Genomic DNA, 24455 nt, shown 5'->3' with positions numbered 1-24455 from the left:
TGATCGGAACTCTTTGGTGATGAATGATGATGATGTAGAAGTAACATTTTAACAAAGAACATAGCTCTGATGTTATTCTTAATGAGGCATTGAGGCACTCATATGCAGATATTGCAGTACTTGCAAGGCTTTTCCATGAAATTGGGAACAAAGACAGCATTATCACAGATTTTTATGAGAATTGAGAAGAAAGTTGATCTGACTAATTACAGAAATTATCACATGATCAGTCTGATCCCAGAGTCCAAAAAAGGTCTAGTCAAAATCATTCAGTGGAAACAGCAATTATACCGGTAATGAGACTTCCTGAACTACATATAGAATCCTGAATGAATGGTACAAGAGATATCAAAAGGGAAATCTGTTTGTCTTTCACTGATTACAGAAAGGATTTTGGCAAATCATGAAAAATATTGAGTCACATTAAGAGGCAGATGGCTTGTGTGAGAGATGCCCTGCGACAGTCAGGGAAGAGTGTCAAAGAAGGCAGGAGAGTGGCATTGAGTAGAGAGAGAGAGAGATAACAAGAGTTGACATGATGCCCTGACCCCATGAAGAAAATGAGAAAAAGAGGGTTGATGATGGTGATGATGATGATTGATGATGATGGTGATGATTAAGATCTATGGATATACCAAAACATTTGATATCTCTCATAGATAGCCTTTAAATCTACCATGAAACAACATTTTCATGCGAAACAAGAAAGTGAATACTTCAGAACAAGGAGACGTGAGATGTGTATGACAAGGGTTGTTTACTTTCCCCATACTACTTCCATCATAACAGAGCAAATGTCTTGAGATTAGCAAAACTGTATAATGAAATTCAAGATGTAAAGACTGACAGATGACTTACCAGCAACCTTTGTTATGTTGATGATACCACACTACTGTCTGAAACTGAAGGTGGTTTGCAGTATTTACTAATCAAGCAACATAATTACAAAATAGATTTGCACCACAACAGGAAGAAAGAAAAGATTATGACTATTGTTAAAATTAATATGGTCATTCCTGATAGAGAAAAATATAATTAGAACTCATTTTCAACTTGCTTGAACTAATAGTCAATAATGCAATGACAAGTAAGCATAAAAATCAAATAATTATTTGTTTAATAAGGGTATAAATATGATATTCAAGTGGAGGAATGTATTGTTGTGTACAAAGATTCATCCTATGTTGACTATACTATTTTCAGTAACATTTTATGGATCTGAAGGATAAATAGTCAACAGACAAGACAAGAAGAAAACTGAAGTCTCTGGATTTTATTGTTAGCAAAGAATACTACATATTCCAATGATGGGCAAAAAAATAAATTCCTCAGCACTGAAAGAGAGCAAGCTTTAATCATACATGGAACTTTAAATGAAAAGACTTAGGCATCCAAACTTTGAAGAAGCTATGTAATAAAATGTATCACTGGAAAATATCTTATGTCTGGTAATTTTGAAAATCATGGCAAAAGACAAAAAAACAGCAATATTACAGGCCAGCATAATGCTTCTCTATCAATTATCTGCTATATGAATGAAGCTCAAATATAGCTGAAGTGAAATATTTTTTGAGCCATTATGAGATCAACATTAACTTAACATTGGCTCAAAGGCATTTAAGATCAACAACAAACAATATAAGATGATGGTTGTTGAATTGCCTTTTCCAAAAAAAGGCACCTTGAAAAAGTACCATGTAACCCTTAACTTTTGTACTAAAATGTCTGTAATATCTAATCCACATACTTTAATTCATCAATTGAACACACTGGTAAAGTGCAATCTGGTTTCTACAATTTGCCTTTCAACAGGCTTGAAATGTAGATTCTAGCAAATTATTACATTCTGTTCCTGGATCCAACCTAAAGACTTTGACATTAATGTGATTTTCAGTACAGAGGCTGCAAGAGAGCCCAATTATGTGTGCGTGCCAGTGACCTCAAACAAAATGTATGCTTATGCTCAGCATTCTGGAAAAGTGTCAAGACAAATGCAATTCATCTATCAGTTCTAGGTTAAAAAAATCAAGAAAAATGAGCTCTCTAAACAAATCTTTGTCCTCCAAATGCCAAATGCTGACACTCCAAAAAAATGCAGGAAACATCACTCTTCTACTTTAAACCTCTTTTTGCAGGAGGACAAGTCCCCCTGCAGCCCAAAATGTAGGTGGCAACCCCCCAAAACCTTGAACTTATATATACTTATTGCAAGATTGCCATACCTCACAGAAGAAGGAATATCCTGAGAAATACCCATCTCAAACAACATATATAAGTCCGTTTTTCTTTCTGTCATTCATTCTCCATGTTTTGGGACTCACTCTAGTTGGTCTCAACATTTTAAACAGTTAGCAAAAAAAAATCACAAGATGGAGAACAAGAACAAATGGGATCAATGACTGGAAGAGTTTAGAGCAGCTACTCAAGAAGAATGTTTTTGTAAACTGTTCCAAATATCAGTGGCAGTTGCTCAAAATGGAGGATTAAAGAGAGAGAAACAATAGCCAATCAAAAAAGCCAGGTGGAAAAACTAAAAAAAAAAAATAATCCAGAACATAGAAAAAAAAACAAGGCAGCACTGAGAACAGAGTTGCAGGAACACAGTAGAATGACAAAATTGAAAAAAAAAGCTGCAGTGTCACATGGAAAAAATAGATGATCTGGAAAACAAGTCTAGAAAAAACAATATAAGTATAACAGGACTATTAGAACAAGTCCTGGAACTGGAAAGAAGTGGTCTGGCATTGCTGGAAATAAGACTTTGCTCACACAAGTTATAATAGCTAATAACAGAAATAGTCCAACAATGTTGGTAGAATGGAAGTGAAACAGAAGAACAGCCAAGACCATAATAACATACATGCCTATAAACTCAAAGAAAAAAAATATGGGACAAATCAGAACACTTAAACTGAAACGTATTAGCAATATGTTTATTAAACTGGTAAGCAATTTCAAATTCACTGCATAAACTGATAAAAGGGATGGCTGGCTTTTTGGGACCATTGACAGCCTATGGAATTATTGTGTGGTTTAACTATCATGGAAGAAAAGGAGACATAGAGGAAGACACACTCTTACAGAGACTGACCAGAGTATAAGATAGATCAATAGATACAAAGAAACAAATGCACTAGTCACCAGAAATGACTGGGAGGCAAACTTCAAATATCTAGTAAAATTGTAATGGTCATGAAAAACATCTGGAATAGACACAGCCAAAAAAGAAAGGACTAAAGAGGAGGTAGACAAATGCACCAAAACTGGTGCTAGTATGATATATGGGACAGAGAAGGCTCTAAGCATAGTAGACTACAGAAATGGAGGAAATAGCACAGAAGGCAGAAGAAATATGAGTGGAGTATACAAGAAAGAAGAAATATACAGTGAGGCAAACTAGAATTTGGACAAAGCAGAAATCCAGGAGAACAGGTGAGTTCGATATTAATCACAGTAGAGGAAGATGCAAAGATATGAGAAGTAGATGAAGAATATATTATGAATGGGTGGACATTATAACTGAAGCCAGAGAGGATTCAGGTGACCATGGTTAGAAACTAGAGTGCTAGACTGTTCAAAAGAGGATGCAAAAATGTGAAATTGAGCAGTGGCAGAAAAATCTGGCCAACTGATGAAGCCAAGGGGAGGGAAGCAATCAAGAATGAAATAACCTAGTAATAAAGGGAGCACTGAGATATGGAATTATATACAATCCAAGGGGGAAAAAAGAGTGGATGTAATCAATAATACCATAGCATGGAGGCATTGGGACATGGCTGCATGTCAAAATAAAATGAGAGGCTAAAGTCACAGAAATAACAGAACAAAATGAGCTAAATGAGACAAAGATGAATAAATGGATCTATGAGCATTAGTCACTATTCAATCCCAAGTGTGAGTCACTATTCAGTCCCAAGTGTGAGTCACTATTCAATCCCAAGGGTGAGTCACTATTCAATTCCAAGTGTGAGTCACTATTCAATCCCAAGTGTGAGTCACTATTCAATCCCAAGTGTGAGTCACTATTAAATCCCAAGTGTGAGTCACTATTCAATCACAAGTGTGAGTCACAATTCAATCCCAAGTGTGAGTCACTATTCAATCACAAGTGTGAGTCACTATTCAATCACAAGTATGAGTCACTATTCAATCCCAAGTGTGAGTCACTATTCAATACCAAGTGTGAGTCACTATTCAATCACAAGTATGAGTCACTATTCAATCCCAAGTGTGAGTCACTATTCAATCACACGTATGAGTCACTATTCAATCCCAAGTGTGAGCCCCTATTCAATCCCAAGTGTGAGTCACAATTCAATCACACATATTTTAATATGCTGTTTTCCAGAAGTACTGGTGTGTACATTTATAGAGGCAAACTGTTGTAGAAGTTGAAATTTCATTGTCAAAGTTGGAAGAAAATGTGCAATATAATGTGAGGGGAAAAAAGTAGACATTGTTTTTCTTTCAAACTATGTTTTATAATGTTTGTATTTTCATACAAATATAAGCTTTCTCTTTCAAGCAGTGGGCAGACGTGTTGAGTAAACTGAATGAAAATGGAAGATGTGGAGAAAGAAATAATTGTGCAAATTCCATTCTTAGGTTCATCTGCAGTGTATTACAGCATACCAAAATAAAATATATGAAACAGTCACTAAAGTGAAATTAAATGCCAAGGAAATAAATATCAACTATGGGAGAGCAGAGGGATTAACATGATCATGCAATGGATAGAAGGCAATTGGGAAAAGTGAAAGCAAGAAGGTCAAGGATAAAAGAGAACTGTGAAAAATGGACCAAGTGAATAATCCAAGTGTAGAAGCACAAATTCCAGACTGGAGGGCAACAAATTAAACTCTATAGTAGGAAAATTGGAATAGTTATATGGGAAGGCCAAAGTACTGATGGCCTAGTTCAGCAGAGAAACCTAGCAGGAGAGAACCATTTAAAAGCAGATATGGGGAGGGATGAAACAAAAGGGAACAGAGGAAACTGAACCCAAAGTGAAAGTGGTAAATGGGAATATGGGGTGGGGGAGAGTGCTTTACACATGATTAAAAGAAAAAAGTACACAGCAGAATAACTAGGATGCAGTGGAATACAGCATTGCTTCAAGTTATTAAATTAAAGGTTAAAAAGGGAGTGGAATGTATAAGCTCAAAATATGCTAAGGGAGAAAAAAGACAATATATTGGGGGGGAGTAAGATTAGACTTGTCATAATTCTCAGAAAGAGACTACATTCACAGACTGAAAGGATGCAGAACAGAGTAGAAGGGAAACTGAAGATGAACAGCAAAGAATATGCATGCACAAAGCATGGACATAGAGGACTGTTACAGCAGGCTCTTTGAAGAGCAGAATAAGGTAAACAGGTATGGAAGGGAAATAATTGAAGGGGATTCCAATGTTACACAAAATCCTGAGACAGATGGGTTGTTTTGCAAATGAGTGCATGACAGCAGATGAAAACGGACTAGGATAGAAACATAAAAGAAGCAAAAAGGAAGGCTATGTGGAGGGAAGGATGTTCTGAAAAGAAGTACATGTTTACTAGACAGACTTGATTCTAGCCATTAAACAATACAGAATCCTAGGGAATAAAAAAACTCTTAAAATGGTGGAGGAGGTGGAAATACATGCTGGACTGTAGAGGTAGCAAAGATACCAATGACAGAGAGGGAACTAGGGGATGGTTTGGAATGGAGATGGAAAAATTAGAAGTGGAAAGATCAGAAATGGAAGCGACAAATACAAAAACTGATACAGAACTCAATGAAGAAGAACATTACAGACAAGACTGAACTGGAAAATCACTTGTGGGAGTAGAATCAAAGCAGCAGTTAAAGGATAAATAATGAGACAGGCTGGGTAGAAAGCAGGGAAAATGAGAAGTGTAGAGAAAAACTAGAAGACCAACTATGAAAGATGTGACAATCCCTTTTTACCTCTGGGCAGCAACTAACATACATACATACATACATACATACATACATACATACAAATATTTCAAGCATGGGAGTAAATGCCCTTGCAGCTTGCCAATATACCAAAACACTTGTTCCCATAAGTGGCCAGGCTGTTCTTAAAAATATCTAATCTAGTGCTTACTTTAATGTAATTTGGTAGTCTGTTCCATGCATCAGCTACTCTGTCAGTGAACCAGTTAGTACACTTCTCATTCCTATAGAATCTTCTAAACAGGTTGTCTGATGATTCTCTAGTACGTTTTGATAACCCCAAACATTCCCAGAGGTAGTTGTCTCTAAATGCCTTGTATACCTGATGAAGATCTCCTCTTAGATATCTGTAAGAGACACTGTACAAGTTCAGATATTTTAGTCTTTCATAATAACTTAGATTTTCACATCCATGAATGCCCTTGGTATATTTCCGCTGTACTCTTTCCAATTTACACATGCTTGTCTTCTTATATGGTTTCCATATTGTTATTCCATACTCAAGATTGAGTCTAATGTAACTAACAAAGACTGACTTCATTATTTTTAATTTCCTAGACTTTATAAATCTTTTTTATATAACCTATAGTTCTATAACTATCATTAACTAATTGGCTGATATGATTAGACAAACTCATACCTGAATTTAGCCAGGTTCTTAAATAAGTGTCAATCCTTACCACTGCCTCTAGTAAGGCAGGGTTACTAAAAGCAGTAATAGAAATACACAATTTCCCCTGAGAGTATACTGGGAACAGGTTTCAAACCTGAGACTGGACTATATGATTCACTCTAGGTCCCCAAATGAGTCTCTGTACTAACCACTGCAGAGCACTGTGTCCCAGTTCTAGGTATCCAACACACTCATTCTTAAATGTGTAATATTCACACATACACGCACTCTTGGGAGAGACTGACACAGATTTACCTGTTGTGTTTCTTTTACCAAATTAAAAAGTAATAGTTGCCACCAGTCAAATACCACAATACCCTTCAAAAGGGGGTGCTCAATTATATTGGGTAAAATAGATATTGAAACAAATGGTAGCATGTATTCCAAGCAGTAAGGCTGTTTGCAGTTGCCCTGGTGTTATCACAATAAGCATAGACATTCTCAAGTTATTAAAACTATTAAGTAACAGCCACAGTGAGAAGTAGTAAAGCATTTAATAATAAATAAAATCATTTAAAAGATGTGAATACTGAATAACTGATACAATAAACAACAGACTTTCACACACAGGAAATATGAAAATAATACTGTAGGATAGATCTCACATTGATTTTAGAAAACATCTAAATAACTAGCTGTAGTTCCCTGACTGAAGATTAACTCTCCCTATGTAATTTAAATAACTCAGCAAGGCAAGATTATACTCTTACATCTGCAAGGTAAGATAAGGAATTATGTTCACACTCCAGGCCATTGCCTGTCCTCAGTGACTGGAACAACTACTCTCCTGGAAACAAACTGGAGTACTACTACTGAACAGCTCTGGAAGACAACAACTGAACACTAACTGAACAACTGACTCAGAACCTGTTTTTTTATAGCAGATCTTTTTTCAAAAGTAACAGGAAACTGCCATGAGAATTATACTCTCATATCAGACTTTGAAAAGTAAACAAACTGCCGCAGTGAACATTCTATTCTCCCAGCTCTGGCACACAATGACATCACATCTAGGTCAGCTGACTCTGGCACAACATACACTCAGAACTCTCCCCACAAGGAGCATGTACATTTGGTCTACCAGAAGAACACTGCCTGAAATACAAACATCCTGCATAAATCAAAGTGATAATCAAAAGACATAAACATATTTACAAAATTATAGCTAGTCATGCTGGCATATGCAACACAGGGTAATTTACAATTATTTACAATTATTTACAAAGCTTCAACCAATCATGCTAGCACAGATAACAAAATCTAATATCCTCACAAAAAATACAAAAGGAATTGTGGAAAAATGGTACAGATATAGAAGCATTAAGCATAGAAGAATCAGTAATGAAAAACTAATTAAAATGAAGGGTAACAACTTTAATGGAAGCAGAGTAATAGTACTAGAAGGAAAACAGTCAAATAATTAGTGATTTATTTATTTTACATTTGTTTACCGGTATAGTCCGACTGGATACATGTCCATTTTCATCGGAGGCCTGGGGAGAAAAGCTCCACAAAGACAAACTTACATAGATTACACAAAAGTTAGGAAACAATTATAAAAACAAAGTGATTATGTACAATGGCTTACACAGAAGTTAGGAAACAATTATAAAAACAAAGTGATTATATACAATGGTTTAGTAATGTCCCCTAGTGGGGACTCACAATTCTCATGGAGAGACACAATTAAAAGTAAAAGACATCATAATGGAAGCAGAGCTTGGTGACGTATTTACATCTACTGATAATTTCAGATTATGTTTTACTTAATCAAGGTTGGTACATGGGCATAGCCAGTTCACTTTGAGATACTGTTTGAGGTTTTTTGAAGAGATTTTTGGAGGATTGTAGGGTTATATAGTTTGGCAACAAATTCTAGGTTTTGCCAACAAAGTTGGTGAACAGGGATTCACCAGCAGAGTTATTAGCTTTGTGGGTTTAGATCAGTAGTTTATCGGCTGACCATAGGGATCTCAGGTTGCTATATGGCTTAATAATATTTTTAAGTGAGGGAGTATCCTCAGGATGGTACAGAATTTTGTGCGCTATTAAGAGTTGATTGAATTGAATTAAGCTGGGCAGTTCTAGCCACTCTAGTTTTTTAAGGTTCTGGCAGTGGTGGGTTCTATAGGTGGAGCCAGTGGCAAATCTGGCAATATGATTGTAGCTATGGGACAACTTACCTAGATTGGATGTGTTGAGATTTGAGAGTACAGGCGAGGCATATAAAACAGTAGAGACTAGGTGTGATCAGGTGATTGCAGCCCTAGCCAGTGGGGTTAAAAATGTCTTGTTTTTATACAGTGATCCAAGCTTCTTATTGATGGTCTGTATGGTTTTGTTGACCTGTAGGTCAAATTTGAGATTATTGTCTATGATAACCCCTAGCAGTTTGGAGTGGTGATCTGGAGAAATAGTGGTACCATTGTTAGATGTGACACAGAATGAAAGTGTGGTAGATCTACTAGTGGGGGAGAAAAGTAGAAGTTTAGTTTTATTGGGGTTCAGTAGTAGGCACTGGTTGGTGAGCCAGTTCTCGATAGTGTTGAATGTATTTTGGGTTAAGGTTTGCAGTTCGGATGGGGAGGAGGCTGACCAGATCAGAGTGGAATCATCTGCATATTGAATGCAGGTAGCTTTAGGGATAACAGTGTGAAGGTTGTTGATAAAAATAGAGAAGAGTAGTGGACCTAATATGGACCCTTGAGGGACACCACATGTGAGAGGTAGCTTGCTGGAGAGTTTGCCCTGCCATAGCACTGCCTGTTGTCTACCAGTCAGGTAGGACTGGAATCACTGGACAGTGGGCTTGTTGAGGGAAATAGATTTTAGTGAAAGAATGAGAAGTTCATGGTTGACCATGTCAAAGGCTTTTGATAGGTCAAGAAAGAGGGCAGAGGTTGGCCTATTGTCATTCTTGTTTTGGTTTATGGCAGTAGTAAAGGAAAGGAGGGCTGTGGTGGTGCTGTGGTATGGCCTGGAACCATGTTGGGAGTTGGATAGTAAGTTATTCTGTGTAAGGTATTACATTAGTTGCTTGTGTACACATTTCTGCAGTATTTTGGCTAGTGGGGAAAGAATGGCAATGGGTCTTTAGTTGGTTACGTCTGTAGAGCTGCCACCTTTATGGAGTGGGATGACGTGAGATATTTTCCAGAGGGAGGGGATAGTATTTTCGGATAAGGTTCTGTTGATAAGGATAGATATGGGATATGCAATGGCATCTGCAGCTATTTGTAGGTACTCTGCAGGGAGGAGGTCAGCAGCAAGGGTGGTAGGTTTTAGTTTTTTTAGAAGTGTTTTGATAAAACTAGTGGATATTGGTTGGAAGCTAAATTCAAGGTGATTATTGGGTAGATTAGGGGTTTGGTTTAAGTTAGAAGGGGTTAGTTGATTTGCTAGGGATTGGATTGTTTCAGTGAAAAAGTTATTAAATGCACTAGCTATGGTCTCTGGGGGACTATGGGTGTGGTTAGACAGGGTTGGGGTGGTGGAATGTCCTGGGCAAAGTAGTTGATTTAATCCTGCCAAGAACTTTTGAGAGTTGTTATGGTGTTTTTGTAGTAGATTTTGGTAGAAGCTTTTTTTATCCAGTAAAATAGATTTTTTTGTATAATTTCTGAGTTGACGATATTTTAGATGGTTAAGTGGGGCTTTAGTTGTTCTGCAGCTGGCCCAGGCTCTGTTTCTAATTTTGATTTTAGCTTTGGTATCTTTTGTGAGCCATGGTGTTATATTTGATCTAGTTTTTATTGTACGTGCTGGAGCATGGGAATCAAGGATAATTAGGAATTTAGTATTAAAGTGATCTATAGCCTCCTCTAATGTTAGATTCTTTTAGTTTTGACCAGTCAACTGCTTTTAATTCATTTTGGAATATAACAGTGTCAAAGTTTTTTCTGTTTCTAACTGTTTTATATTTGGGCTGATGAGGGTTTTCTGCCTTATGTTTTATGATATAGGTTAGACTATAGTTGCTGAGGTCATCAGGGAGAGTACCAGCTGTGTACAGCTGGGGTTGGTTATTAACTAGGATCCAGTCTAGGATACTTTCCCTGTTGGTTGGTTTTTTTATCCTAGTTGGAGAGGTTATGGTCTGTTTAAACCCAGATAAGATTATATGGGTGGGGGGGTCAGAGAAGCAGGGGTGCCAGTCGGTGTTAAAGTCAACAAGAACTATGGTTTCTTGGGGATCGGTAGTGGATAACCAGTAAAGGAGATCTTCTAGGGTATTTAGGTTATTACCTGGTGGAATGTATGCACAGACATTGTTCAAGTGCTTGTTTTGGTTAATCTCTAGCTTGGTTATGAGGAGTTCCACATTGCTGAATTGGGGAGGTTGAATGGTGTCTCTATTAACGGTTAGAGTATTTTTGTAAAGGACTACTATCCCACCTCCTTTCCTAGTGGCACGGTCTAACTGGTGAATATTATATCCTGGAGGTAGTATCTCATTGTCAGTAGTACTGGGTTTTAGCCAGGTTTCTGTAAGACACATAATGTCTGGGGAGTGGGTTGCCAGGAGGCCGTGTAGGTTGGGAATCTTATTGTTAATACTTCTAATATTTAGGTGAAATTCTAGGAGGGAAGTAGTGGGAGTGTACATGGGTAGCTTGACTGTGTGGATTGTGGTAGGGGAGTGGAGGTTATTGGGTGTGGGTGGGCCAGGGTTGGGATGAATGTCCCCATGTGTTATAAGGCTATAGTGACAAAGCTTTAGGAGTTTGTTAATAAGTTGTATATAGTATTTGTCTTTAGGATTATGTCTTGTGGCTGTACAGGGGTGGTATTTTATTGAGGGTGGTATATTCAGTATGCTGGGGATGGTAAAGTGTTTGGTGTTATGTGTGAAGTTGTTGGTGTCTGTTTGACCATTTGGGTAGTGAATACCACGGTCAAGTGTTTGTTCGTATCACTCCTTGCATTTTTTGTAGACATTTCAAATCTACTGATCACCCATCTGGGCCTCCTCCCTTTCTGCATTTATTGCTATCACTGCCTCTTTGATCTCCTCCATCATGATTTTTTATTCAGTTTCTCACTGATGAACTGGAGAAACATCTAGTGAGGAAGTTTTAAAAAGGAAAAGATGACGAAGAAGTAGCAGGCATCAGCGGAAAAGGAGTGAACACACCTGAAGACAATACAGGTAGAGATGTTAGGGAGTAATGCCAACAAATATACAAGGAAAAAGAACAGAAAAAGGCCATAGGGTGACTGTAAAAGGAGTGAACACACCTGAAGACAATAGAGGTAGATATGTTAGGGAGTAATACCAACAAATATACAATGAAAAAGAACAGAAAAAGGCCATAGGGTGACTGTAAAGAGGAGAGAGTCAGAGACAGTGAGAAACCGAATAAAAAAACATGATGGAGGAGATCAAAGAGGCAGTGATAGCAATAAAGACAGAAAGGTAGGATGCCCAGATGGATGATCAGTAGATTTTCAATGTCTAGAAGAAATGCAAGGAGTGATATGGAAGGATACGGCTACAGGGGAAATAGCGGCTACAATAAAAAGAGCCAGGGTGGTTGTAATCATAAATGAGTGGTGAAACTGGATGGAAACTGGGTATTGCAGACCATTCACTTTAATAAACATAGATATCAAAGTGATGAGAAAAGTGCTAGCTAGGAGACAGTTTGAGATTCTGCTAAGAATAATAAAGGAGTGGCAGAATGGCTTTGGGACAGTCTGAAATGAAATGATGGCTCTAATAGAGTTCACAGATACAGAAGAGAAAAAGAGGGCTAAACAAGCAGGGATGTTTTTTTCGATCTACGGGTATTTGACATAGTCAGATCACTATTGATCTGGAGATACCAGAAAAAAGACAAATGGGGGGAATTTTATAGGACTGATAAAGGCAATGTATCATGAGATGATGACAGTGGTAATGGTAAATATAGGTGTTTTCAAATAGCTAAGAACAGGGGGGAGGGGGCAGACCAGGGTGACGTATTACAGACAAAAAGTGCTAAAATTATAGAAGGAATTTGGATTGTGCAAAGAGGAAGGGACAGAGAGAAAGGTCTCCAAAACAACCTGAGTAGGGAAAAATAGAGACTGGAGGTCCCTTCACATACTAATATAGGTATCAGAACACAACCTTCTCTGGAGAGATAGAAAGTACAACGGAGGATACAAAAAGGCAAAGGGGGAGAAAAAATTTCACAAGACCATGAGTCTCATTTTCCCAAAAAACATCACCACAAAGCACATCCTGGTTGTACTTTTAAAAAACTAAAAATACCACTTCCATGGGCCCAGACATTTATCCTGAATGTCCTGTTTATTAGCACTAGATATGATCATTCTTAATGAGGCCTGCACTTCTTTAACCTAAACCAAGCCATAGGGTTTATTCCTTCAGTACAAGAAACAGTTGCAGTGGTGCCCTTATACAGAGGCCACCCTGCTGCAAAGCTGGCCCATCAGACAAACTAATCTAATCTGTAAGGCAATGGACTGTATTATGATTCCAAGACAAGAAAGATATAGGACAAATACTGAGCTAAGTGCAGTGCAGTGAAACAAACAAACAACAAAGCTCAATTTTCAGAGCAACATAATCCTTTAGTGAACACAAGCAAATGCATTTTTGCCATTATAAAGTGGGCCCATGGTAGATTTCTTAGTGTATGCACTATAGCTGGGAATTAAATATTCTAATAATATTGAATCTACATAGTTTCTTTATGTTTTATAGCCCATGCTTTTAAATACTCTCTGTATTCTCTCTTCCTCTCCACAATTAATTTGTATTGTAACAGTTAAAGTACATCCTATAAATATTCACAGATATTTATGGCATTCCCTCTCCTGCATGTGTCCTATGCCTCTCTTCCCTTTCCAGTCTAACCATCACTGTTTCTCTCTTGTATTATCTGAGGCCTGCAGCTCTTTTAAACCTTGCAAACAGTAGCATTATCCCATCCTATGGCAATCTCACCATTCTTCTGAAAAAGCAAGCAGTTATCGCTCTATGTAGGAACCATGACTGTAGTTGTGTTTTTCCCCCAGTTGTGCTGATTTCTGCCTCACCTCTATTACTGGTTATTCTATGACCAGTATGAAGAGCCCCAGGGAGAGAGCTTTTTTGTTTGTTTGTTTCTTTCTTTGTTCCATGGACTGTATTATGCCTGATTCTTAAACTAAAATATTAAAAGTCTCATGCAAATAGATCTCCAGTAGTCTGGATTTGTCAGTGGCAGATTATGTCTACTCATACTGACAAATGTCATTTGCCACACAGACTGATTTGTCCCTGGACTTATGCCAGGGTAAATGATATGGTGGCTTTGTCATTAGTATTGCAATGGTTGCTAGGATGTGTGTGTGTGTGTGTGTGTGTGTGTGTGTGTGTGTGTGTGTGTGTGTGTGTGTGTGTGTGTGTGTGTGTGTGTGTGTGTGTGTGTGTGTGTATGCTGGGTGGCTGGTTCAGGAAACACAGATTTAGATAGGTGATAGGTAATAGCATAGGATATGAGATACACAGAATTATAGATTGGGGGGAGGGCTGGATATAAATTGTTAGGTTAAGTTAATATCTTCCTCTTTGGCACTGGGGTTAGCAGCTAACCCTTTTGACTTCCATTGATATAGTCATGGTATACTTTACATGAGAGGGGGCAGAAGAAGGGATGGTTCATTTGAGTATGGATTGAAATCCTTCTCATTCATCAATTCTCCATTCCTTCCATATGTTTTTTTTTTTTTTTTTTCGTTTAAGAGTGGGAGGTGACTTTTATTGCTCTTGGAAGGGGTCGGTTGGCACTTAATGAGTGGCAGTAGAACGCTACTAGTTTGGTCAGGATATTGAAGTTGGCATTCTGTCGTGCTGACCATACTTAGTGGCCTTGTATGTTGCTAAACATCATGCTTATTGCTACCCTACTTAGGTTACACAGGTGACCTTTCTACCAAGATGCCAGTATTTTGGTTTGAATATTCTGATGTTATATATTGTTGTTTTTATCTGAGATGATTGAAGGTGAGGGTTGCAATAAAATTATGTTGTATTGTTTGTCCTTTGTCTTTATTTGTGTTGGACATCAGTGCAGGAACAAGCTAAGTTGAGAAGGTTATAAAGGTAGTGGACAAGGGGCCAGTACCCTGTGATATATGGTTCAAAAAGCTAAAAGAGTTGAAGGTAGGTAGACCATTACATGGCTAGATGTATTGTAAACTGTATGAAGGACAGTTGGGAGAGTGGCCTAATGGTTAAGATGTTTGCCTTATAAACACAAGGTGCAGGGTTTGAGTCTCACAAGGGATAACTGGCTAGGCTTACAATGGCTCGCAAGGGCAGTTAGCCTAGTACTAATCTATGAACTTCTATGAACTAAGGACAGAGATCTCACTGTTAAAGTACCATGTGCAACATCAGAAAGTATAGCAGTAACCAGTGGAGTCCCCCAGGGGTCAGCACTAAGATTTCTCCTTTTTGAAATATATTTTTTGACTTCCAAACTACAAGCCCTAATGTATAACTAAGGAAATTCATCAATGACTGGAAGATATGTGTCACTTTCCTTCCCCCACTGATACAGAACTATTTCAACAAGTGCTAGATTATATAAAGTCTACCGAGAAAGGGCTCAAAATAAATGCAAATAGTGTAGCATTGTCACTTTTAGGGAATGACCCTTCATCTATAACTTATAGCACAGTTAGTAGCTCACTCAACATGGACAAGTTATTAGTGATCTCAGGATTTGGTAAACAATTCCCTCCTCTTTAACCACCATGTTAACAGACATAAGGAAATCCTTCTATTCAGAACAATTGATTTCCATACATCTCAAGATGAAAGGATGTTCTTGCACTTTGCCTTAATCAATTATTAACTATATTGCCCTTTTTGGCTTGCACCTAGAGAGACATATCATGCAGTTCGAAAGGATTCAAAGTTTCTTGATGGAAAATATTATTGTTTTAAATAGTCTAAGCTACTAAGACAGACTAGAAGCTCTGTCCATAATACTTACAGAATTTTGAGTGGAGAGTTGTTCCTGGCATGAAAGACTGCCCTAATGGGGCTCTATTAGCTTCTCTGGATAAATGGTTACACTAATCCCAGACCTGTACCTCCACCAACATATAAATAAAAAAACATTTTATTTAACATTTGTTAACCGGGAATGTCAGACTTGGAAGGAAGTCAATTTTCAGCGGAGGCCCGAGGAGAATTGCTCCAGATGTATGTCTTTGTAATGTGGGAGGACACCGGAGTACCCAGAAGAAACCCACACAAACTCAGGGAGGACATGCAGACTCCACACAGAAAGCACCCTAGCTGAGAATTGAAACAGCGAACCTCTTGCTGTGAGGTGACAATGCTACTGCTGCACCTTTCATTACCCATTGTTTGCCCCGTCTCTGTAACAAATTGTCCCTTCTTGATAAACAGAGGGGCATCCCTGTTTCCTTCTAGTCTAACCTTGATAATTGCATAGGTACCTACAAGGTCGTCTTAAACTAACATGGTTTTTCCTTCCAGGATGAGGGTGTGTCATGAGGGTAGAGTTTGACAAGATGCAGATGGTCTTCAGATTTATCCGCCTTGTAGTTCCTATGATGAGTATGTGAGGATTGCAAATGTTGTCTATCACTATTCCAGTATATCTTTAGCAGGAATACAACACACTGCACATAGACTTGAGCATGCTCAATGAGTGGGTCATGTGCACAGAATGCCCCTCCTGCTGATTATGCCTGATAATCACTGGCCCTGATCATTGAGGCCTGCTATTTCACTGTGTTGTCTTGTTAAGCTGGAGATCTCCAAACATAGAGATGACCAAAACAGGCAGTATTGTACACTGCAAACTGCTTCCTTTTTTCATGTCTATGCAGTCTTCTCAATATGAATTAGTTACACAGTGTGTGGGGCTGCAGCCTCAGACACAGGAAGTGTGTGTGTGTGTGGGGGGGGGGCGGCTTAGCGCGCTGCTAAAACACCTATGGTAATTTTTTTCTTTCTGTTTTTTGTGTAAAGTAAACTGTGTGATCATTCAGTAGTTGCAGCCTTTGATGCATGTTTATTTATTTATTTTTTTGTGCATTAATTAGTTAGGGGAGGGTCCATGTGGGTTACCCTTTGATGAATGAGATTCAGTATACAGCAGTACAATTAGCAGGATCATATTAGCACGCTGTATACCTAAATCTATCATACACAAGGTAAACATCCTAGAATTACAGTTAAGTCAATAAAAGTAACAGCCCTTCTGAAGATGTCAAAATCTTCTAGTGTTAGCATACATCAGTTGCAGTTCCACTGAAATCAATTCTGCAGTGGCTTTGCCTCTCAATAAATCAAATTGGAATCTGAATTTTCTATGTAGTTTTCCAGATCATTTTGTCAATGGTGCCAATTGCAAATCTTGTAAAGTGCTGCATTTGAATGCATGCCTGTAAATGCTTCAGTTTGTCTGAATATAAAGTAATGTTACACAATTCACCACACAATTCATTGAAATACACTAGGACTACTATATAACAAATATTATTCAGGTAACAATTAAGAAGTTTCACAGCTTTCAGTTGCAGCACTCTCCCTGAGCCTCACACACACACACACACACACACACACACACACACACACACACACACACACACACACACACACATGCACCCACATGCACACGCACATATAGTATGTGTCGAATGTTACTTTGTGTTGTGCAGTCCCTAAAGTAAAGTTCAGAAACTGTACAGGGCATACTGATAAACAGATAAAGCGGTCTTAATTGAGTGGGAGGAGATGTGTTTGAGGACTACCTCTTAGTCTTCAATTATTTGAAGTCAAAAAGTATTTCTCAGTATTCTCATACTGTGCTGTTTCCACTAAGGGCTAGTTCTGTTCAGCAGCTATTTCATCATGTATTTTAAGATTCACTTTTTCAAGTTCATGAAACTCATATTCACTTAGTGCACACTGATCATATTTTGTTATTGAAAACAACAGGACAATTGTTAATCATGTTTCAGAAGTCATTAAACCTTGGAAATCATCCACAGATACTCCTTAATAACTAATGACGTGCCAGACAGGCAATTATACTCTTTCACCTTGCATTAAACACTGAAGGCTCAAGACAGGCTGGGGCAGTTTTCCTAATGGATGCAGTGATACTAATTAGCCAATAATTGCGGCATATTTACCGGAGACCCCTAAAGGAATATGCTCCTTGCTATCATTTGGAATGTTTCCTCTCTTGTTAGAACATGGCATTGACAGAAGTCCACCTTGTTGTGAAGTTATTTAGGATTAACCTATGAGTCTGGCAGTTCTCCCCTCTTGAGAAATACTTTGAATGAAACAAGACAACAAGGAAAATAAAATAGTGCTAGTGGATAATATGAACACATGTACTGTGTCCCCTAGAGACATTGCTACAAAAATATTAAACGTGTGACTTTTGTGAGTAAAACATAAGTGACTTGGACATATGGCATAGCATAGTATTCCAGATTTTTGGTCATTCTGAGCCGCATGGCATTTTATTTCACAGGGTACTGTTCATTAAGAAAAATGATAACTCGTGTATTTACAGTGTGTCTGTAGTTTATAAAAACAAATGATGAAGTTTCCACTTTAAAATTCATTCATTCATTTAATGATGTTGTCAGACATAGTTAGCACACCATAATGCTGATTTTTTAAATTACAAGATTTTTGACAGTATCTAAAAAATAATTATTACATAACTTATTACTTGTTAAATGGGTAAGGGAACTGGTGTGCAAAACATTTTCAGCCATGACTTAGACGTACAGACTAACAGAGATAGCAAGATTACATTGTTTGATGGGTATAGCTTTACGCACAATTTTAGGAGGAAACAGAAAGCTGGAGTACAGGAGACAATCTACACAAAGACAGACAAAACATGTAGAATTAGAGTACAGGAGACAATCTACGCAAAGACAGACAAAACATGCAGAATTAGAGTACAGGAGACAATCTACGCAAAGACAGACAAAACATGCAGAATTAGAGTAAAGGAGACAATCTACGCAAAGACAGACAAAACATGCAGAATTAGAATACAGGAGACAATCTACGCAAAGACAGACAAAACATGCAGAATTAGAGTACAGGAGACAATCTACGCAAAGACAGACAAAACATGCAGAATTAGAGTACAGGAGACAATCTACGCAAAGACAGACAAAACATGCAGAATTAGAGTACAGGAGACAATCTACGCAAGACAGACAAAACATGCATAATTAGAGTACAGGAGACAATCTCAAAAGACAGACAAAACATGCAGAATTAGAGTACAGGAGACAATCTACGCAAAGACAGACAAAACATGCAGAATTAGAGTACAGGAGACAATCTACACAAAGACAGACAAAACACGCAGAATTAGAGTACAGGAGACAATCTATGCAAAGACAGACAAAACATGCAGAATTACAGAGAAACTGAGCAGAAGTCAGGAATGAATGAAGTCCAAACTAGTGAGGCAGGGATATTAACCTCACAGTCACTTAGATTACTTCCTATCAGTTTAGCTATGTGTTTTATGCTTTTATAATGAAATTCAGAAATTATATTATTTAATCATTGCTAAGTATTTTATTTAAGCATTTGTTTATTTATTTACTTATTTGGTTAACAACCAGAGAAGACAACTTTTTCCCAGTACTATTTTTTATCACACTGGACCATTTTCTGTCATACTGATATAATTTATTTAATTCTGTTTATTTGTTTAATAACCAGTTGTCATGTCTCATGCCAAAGGCAAAAAAAAAAGAAAAAATATATATACACACACACACACACACACACACACACACACACACACACACACACACACACACACACACACGCGCGCGCGCGCGTCAAATTAAGCTTACGGTAATTCACTCTACATCGAAAGTGAATATACATACAAATAAATGAATAAAAGACACCGATAAGAATGATATAATATGTTCATATATTATATGTCTACAACAGTTACTATTCACATTTGGTTTATGATTAAGGCAATGTAATGTATTCAACAGATAGTTTATATAACTTGAGTAGTATATAGTCATTGACAGTGCACTTTCAGATGCAATACTTTTGTTAATAGGGCGCATGTCTATGAAGGACATTATTATCTTTTATCTAAATGAAAGACATTGAGAAACCTCTATAAAGCCTGTGAGAAAGATGTTCTTCGTTTTCCATTGCTGCAGTCCTTACTATTGGGTATAGTCCGCATCCAGTCGGCCCGAATACCAGAGTATAAGGCTGACGTCGGTCAGGGCGCATTAGACTGACGTCAGTACATCAGGGTACTAATGCGCATGACCGGCGTCATATCCTCAGTCTTTTTTGCCGCGTTGTCCGATGCAGAAGCAGTTTTGCGAGTGCAGGTTGGCGTTCTGAAATATTTCCGAAACCGGAGTTTCAGACCGAATCAGAGTTGGCTAAGTACCTCGTTGGGGAACATTTTGGTTTTTTCTTGCCTCAGTATTTAACCGGATGTCAGAAAAAGTGAATAACTGTATTTCTTGTGGGAAACAGATACCTCATAGGGATTACCATACATTGTGTATACCTTGTTTAGGGCCTGAGCACGACGTTGTTGGTTGCCGCTCTTGTGCTAGGTTTAACAAACGCACTATTAAGAGGAGGTTAGACTGTGCCAGATTAGTGTTTGGGAAGCGTTGCAATTATAAAATGCCGTTGGATGCTCCGGCGCCGCCCAAGAAGCGTAAGGACAAAACAGCGAAGCCTAGGGTTGATGAACCGGCAGTCCCGGACGTCGGTTCTTTAGGAGGCTCAGTAGAGCCAGAGGTTTTGCCAGGAGTTTCTATAGACTCTCAGGCAGAAACTTTACTGTTACAGGATGTACCCTCTCAGGAGGCAGGCCAGGCTGAGGGGGCTTCTCAGGTAACTATTCTTCCCTCTCTTCCCAAAGTAGTTAGAGCCTCTCCTTCTGTTAGAGGAAGGCCAAGTTCAGTTTCAGTAGGGGCTTCTCCTAGCCTTTCGGGTTCTGTACCTAAGAAACATATGCTTAAAATGGCAGAAGATTTGATTACTATGATTAGAGGTTCTATGGGCCCTCCTGATAAGAGGCCTAGGGTGGAACCAGAGTTTGACAGTTTTGAACAGGGTTCAGGGGCTTCTGAGTCTTCTGGAAGATTTGCAGGAGTTTCCTCATTATTCTGATTCTGATGTGGATGATGCCACTCCTTGGCTTCTCCTCCTGAGGATTTTTCATTTTCAGAGACTCTGCATTCCATGAGGGAGCACTTTAAATGGGAAGGCCAGGATTACTCTGATTCCAGGAAGAGGCTTAGGGAATTCTTGTTTTTACCCCAGCATAGGCCCTTAGCTATACCTCCTGTGTTGACTGTGGTAGAAGATGTTTTTGCAGAGGCTTCCCTGAACCCTGATTCCTTGCCTCCTGCTCCTGTTAAACCTGATAGGTACTATAGGGTGCCCGAAGCTCATAAGTATTTGTTTAAGAGTCCTAGGGCAGACCCAGAAACTGTTTCTCAGGGGCCTAAAGGTGTTAAAGCCTCTGTGGTTAAAAATCCTGTTCCCACTGACAAAGAGGCAAGGGCATTAGATAGGTGGGGTAAGAAAGTGTATACTTCTTCCACTCTAGCCATGAGAGCATTGAATTGTCAGTTTCACATGCTGAAATATCAAAATTATCTCCTTTCACAATTAAAATCTAAGGTGGATGCTTTGGCGGAAGGTATTGATTGTAAAGAATTGCTGGATTTAGTTTATGTGTCTGAACAAGTGGGCAAGCATTCTTTGCAATGTGGTTTTGATGCTGTGCAGGCCTCCTCGAGGGTGGCGGCCACTAGTTCTGTTCTTCGCAGGCATGCCTGGTTGAGGGATCAAAATTTGGCTGAGCATGTTAAGACGAGGATTTTGGATGCTCCTTTACAGTCTGATGTGTTGTTTGGTTCACCTGTGGAAGCAGTTTTAAAGAAAATGGAGGACAAAGCTAAGTCTATGCAAACTGTTAAAGATTTTTTGCAGGTACAGCCACCAAAGTTTAGTAGAAATTGGCCTGCTAAGGGGTGGACATATCCTGCTTATGATTCCCAGTCTAGGGGTAGGTCTAGACGTGGTAGGGGCAGGGCCCAAGGTTCTTTTAGGCCTAGAACAGGGAGTTCACCTGCTCAGACTTCTGGTGAGGGCAGGGGTCAGTCCTTTCGTAAACAGACCCAATGACCTGCCTTTTCAGCTGCCAGTAGATTCTCGTCTGGCAGCTCCTTTGGAAGGACGACTGTCTCTTTTCAAAGAAAATTGGGATTTAATTACTTTAGACAGATGGGTGTTGGACATCATTCACCACGGTTACAGATTTTATTTCCATATAATGCCCCCTTTCACAGGCATGCCAGACGTTCCTCCTCCACAAAGAAAAGAGGCTCACAAGCAAGTTTCTCAGTTACTCCAAATGGGGGCCATTCAGCCAGTCCCTGTATCAGAAAGGGGCCTAGGATTTTATTCTCGCATGTTCCTAGTACCACAGAAGGGGTACACGTTGAGACCAATTCTGGATCTATCTCTCCTCAACACTTATCTGGACATTCCCAAGTTCAAGATGTTGACGTTACAACAGCTTTTACCCCTGCTGGGCAAAGATCACTGGATGGTAACTTTAGATCTCAAGGAAGCTTACCTTCATGTGCCTATCAGGCTAAGTTACAGGAAGTATCTGCGGTTTCGAGCTGGAGATTCTCATTATCAGTTCTCTGCATTGCCCTTTGGCTTATCTACTGCGCCCAGAGTATTCACAAAGGTTCTGGCTCCAGTGATAGCTTACTTCAGGCTACAAGGACTTCAAATCTATCCTTATTTAGACAACTGCCTGATTCTGGCTCAAGAAAAGGAAGACCTTCTACAGCATCTGGAATATGTTATAGCAGTGCTAAGATGCCTAGGGTATTCTGTGAACGAAATAAAGTCCAGTCTAGTACCCTCTCAAGACATGTGCTTTCTGGGTGTGAGACTGCATACAGCAGCCCAGATGGCCTTTTAACCCCGGACAAACAAAAGAGTCTATCACTTTACTTCCATCAACTATCTCATCAGTCCGTGCTGACTGCAAAGACAGTCCTTCCAGCATTAGGGTTCATGGCATCTTGTATTCTGGTGCTTCCCAATGCCAAACTGCATATGAGGAAGTTACAATGGTATCTCAAAATGTATGGACACAGCACTGCCAGGATTTAGACACTGTCATTCAAATAATACCTTGCCTTCAAAGAGAATTTTTGTGGTGGGCTCAGGAATGCCACCTAAACAAGGGACTCTCTGTGACCCAGCCAGAGGCGAGTCAGATTTTACCGACAGATGCCTCGGACATTGCTTGGGGAGCTCATCTAAATGGAAAGTGGATACAAGACAAGTGGCCTGCCAGACTACAGCATCTACATATCAACATGAAGGAGATGTTAGCAGTCCAGTTCGCATTACTGGCTTTCAAGGAGTTACTTCTTCCAGGGCAGGTGTTGATTCTAACAGACAACACAACTGTCATGTGGTACTTCAACAAACAAGGGGGAACACATTCTTATCCTCTATGCAGGCAAGCAATGATTTTATGGGAGACTGCACTACGCTTGCACCTAACTCTTCAGGCAAGGTTTCTGCCAGGAGCACAGCACTCCTTAGCAGATATGTTAAGCAGACAAATCATGGATCCCCACAAGTGGAAACTGGATCTTCATGTATTTCAGAAATTGACAGTGTCATGGGGAACTCCAGACATAGATCTGTTCGCTTCTCCACTAAACCACCAGCTGCCACAGTTTTGCACAACGGGGTTTCATCACACAGCTTGGAAAGTGGATGCTCTGTCTTTCAGTTGGACGAACCTTCATGTGTATGCCTTTCCACCTCTGCCTCTTCTTCCAAAGGTACTGTTAAAGGTCAGACAGGACAGGCCAAGGATGATTTTGATAGCTCCAGATTGGCCTCGGCAACACTGGTGCCCTCTACTGGAGTCTGGTAAAGAAGCCTCCATGGCCTTTACCTTTGATTCCACATCTGTTATCCCAGCAGGACGGTCATCTGCTCCATGTCAAGCTTCACTCTCTTCATCTGACAGCCTGGCTTATTCTGTGTTGAAACACAGCAGGTCTCAACTTCCTCAACAAGTTTTAAATGTGATTATGGAAGCTAGAAGACCTAGTACAAGGAAAGTGTACGCAGCAAAATGGAAGAGATTTTTATTTTGGAGTAAAGCAAAGAATTTGGAGATTTCTGAGCCTAATTTGAGTATGGCTCTTCAATATCTTACTGAGTTACTGGACAAGGGTCTGTCCTTCTCTTCCATTAAGATTCATGCTGCAGCCATCTCAGCTCACTATGATTGTGACCCACCATTGTTTTCGCATCCTTTGTTCAAGCAGTTTCTTAGAGGGGCAAAAAATATAAGACCCCCACGTAGAGCTCCTACTCCTGCTTGGGATCTCAATTTTGTGTTGGAAAAACTTACTCTACAACCTTTTGAGCCTGCGGCTACTGCTGAATTGAAATATTTGTCATGGAAGACTGCTTTTTTGTTGGCTATTACTTCTGCAAGACGGGTGTCTGAGTTGCAGGCCCTTATGGCAGTCGAGCCCTTTTTGATTTTCCATAAGGATAGGGTATCATTACGTACTAATCCTTCCTTTATGCCTAAAGTGGTTTCTAGTGTGGCTTTAAACCAAACTATTCATTTGCCTACTTTTTATGCAGACCCCAAAATAAAGGGGAAAAGATTTTGCATACTTTAGATGTACACAGGCAATTGCGTTATTACTTAAGCAGGACTAAGGATTTTAGGC

Source organism: Protopterus annectens, chromosome 1.part1, assembly GCF_019279795.1.
Source record: "Protopterus annectens isolate FY-2018-M chromosome 1.part1, PAN1.0, whole genome shotgun sequence".
Taxonomy (NCBI): domain Eukaryota; kingdom Metazoa; phylum Chordata; order Ceratodontiformes; family Protopteridae; genus Protopterus; species Protopterus annectens.
This window is presented reverse-complemented; position numbering follows the sequence as displayed.